The sequence below is a fragment of the Protopterus annectens genome, chromosome 1.part2 (genome assembly GCF_019279795.1).
Source record: "Protopterus annectens isolate FY-2018-M chromosome 1.part2, PAN1.0, whole genome shotgun sequence".
NCBI lineage: Eukaryota > Metazoa > Chordata > Ceratodontiformes > Protopteridae > Protopterus > Protopterus annectens.
In genome coordinates this window covers 195915570-195918069 of record NC_056727.1, presented here as the reverse complement: position 1 = coordinate 195918069, position 2500 = coordinate 195915570, and the positions used below count along the sequence as shown (strand labels likewise).

Genomic DNA, 2500 nt, shown 5'->3' with positions numbered 1-2500 from the left:
GACAAGGAAGGCTGTGAAGAAAAACAATTGGCTGTCTGTTTCTTCAGAAATTTGAATAAAACTTAATATTTGATTAAATGGATTCATTTGCAAAGATACAGACAACACATGTGACCAAAAGGTGAACTCATGAGCCAGGTGGATCTTAAAATCCAAGGTTTCTTTTCAGTATTACAAAAAAAACTAAAAAGAAAAAAAGAAAGAAATTTCCTTCAGCATAGCACTTCATTACTGTATCGTGCATCAGTTAAGATAACACAGGCACATCCAGAAGAAACTAAACTTTACACATTAGCCCAGAACTGACAGCTTAAGGCAACTTCTAAAACCTAAAGAGTTAAAAGTTACGAACCCATTCAAAAGCACATTCCGAGTGCTAACTTCTCAGCAAAACAGTATTGTTGCATCTCACTGTACTGTAGGCCTGGTTTATGGAAATAAAAGATAGTACTGTTCTCAGGAAGTGGAATGTTAAACAAGTTTTTCATCAACAGAACTCTAGATAATTTAAATTAAATATGGACTGCTGTCTCTGTGACATTTGTGTCTATAACCTGGCTGTGTAACTTGCTCGTGATTTGATAGTGGGGGGTGTAGCAGTAACAGCTATATGTAATGCAGAAACATATCTGGCAGTATGCACATGGTAATGCCAGGACAACTAAGTAAAATTAAATACATAAAACAACTAATAAGTCATTACAAAGCTCTGAAAATTAATTTCATATTGCAGCTCCTACCTTATCCCAGCCACTACATCCTCAAACGATTACATTATATTTTAGTAAAATTATAACGCATAATTGCAAGTATCTGGAATAGTATATTTATGAAAAGATGCTATAATGTAAAATGGAAACTGTAGTTTTGTATTTTATACACAGTAAGAAATGTGAGGGAAATAAATGAAAGAGAAATCCTGAACATGCATGTCCTCACTGCAATGACCTATTTTACTTAAGCACATCTATTATACTATACTAGGGCATAAAAGCACAGAATAGTGTTACAAAACACATGAAAAAAGTGCAAACATTAAAAGGGATGTCACTTAGCATGTACACATTACTGATGGAAGTTAAATAAAATCTACCTCTTGCTATGATATGCAGAACATATGCAATTAATGATGTTCATCTGTTGGCAGTTTATGCTTAATGAATTATCCAAATGCCACTGCTTTAAAAAAATCACTGAAGAAGACTGATAAACATTTGAATCTTATTTTGAATTTGTACAATGTAATGAAAGAATGGAGAAGGAGTTTTAGAGACATTGGCATTTGTAAAAGATTGAAAAGGGATGTCAATCATTGTCATACAAACTGTGAACGGTTTTATTTTTGCTGCCAAATTCGTCAAAAACAAAGGCCTTGAAATTGTAATAGCTTAATGCCAGTAAACATTGTTTTTCTTAATCCTACCTAGCCAATGGACAGACAGATCAGAATATGGGCAACAGTTTCAGTTGTACAGAGATTAACTGATGAAATGATTTGTGCGTAAAACCTTTATAAGTATTTTAGTTCTGTAATTTTAGTATAGACAATATTTTATATAAAGTGCCTTCCACCTCAGTGAGGAGCCATAAATTTCCTATTCTGTAATTCTGCCCCTAACAAAAAAATGTTATCTTGCATTGTCTTCTTTAGCTTTTCAGCATTAATTTGCTTTGTGTACTTAAGAACAAAAGATTTCTGTGTATGGCTGAGCAGAAGTTAATCACGCATAGTAAGCAGCTGTTCTGGGAACTGAAGAACAGACTAACAAGACTGGAGAAACTTGGTGAAACTACTCAGACAAAAAATATATGTATGTATAACTATCTATATAACTATATATTTATATATATATATATATAACTATATACATACATATATATAAATATATATACACACAGACACAAATGCACACACACGCAGATATACATACATACTAACAAAGGGAAAGACAACACATTCGCACAGAAACATACATAAAGTCTCCCCACATGCTCTTACATAGGCATAGATTATGTAAATAAAAGTCTAAAGTATGGCAGATATTTAATTTGTATCAAATGGATGTGGAATGATAATTTTATTTTTCTCTAAAGTCTGTAGTAAAATGGGCTACTATTAATGGTACTTTTGTATTATTCACATACTCATACTGAGGCCAGTTTAGTATAAGTAACTTTCTTTTGGATACATATCAGGAAGTCAAAGTACCTGGACTATGCACTAGACAACAAATGAAGACTAAAACAATGACCAACCTACGCTTTCTGCTAACCTTACCATCATACAGTTCCTGTGATTATAGACATATTGAGTTTTCAGGAATCATATCTGCATTCTATAAAAGTAATGTGTCTGAAATAATGAACTGTATGAATTTTGCACATAACTTAAAATTATAAAATGAAATAAGCTCCTTCATTTTGAAAGGAAAATATAAGTAACACATTACCAGCAAGAATTACTTGACAAAGCAATATAAATCAGAAGGACACTGTGTTA

At 32.3% G+C, this 2500-nt stretch overlaps 1 protein-coding gene across 1 annotated transcript in view; it reads right to left on the bottom strand.

Annotated features, from left to right (window-relative positions):
- PROX1 (prospero homeobox 1) overlaps positions 1 to 2500 on the bottom strand; it is a 210725-nt gene that overhangs the window by 206444 nt on the left and 1781 nt on the right. The gene's annotated exons all lie outside the window — the stretch shown is intronic.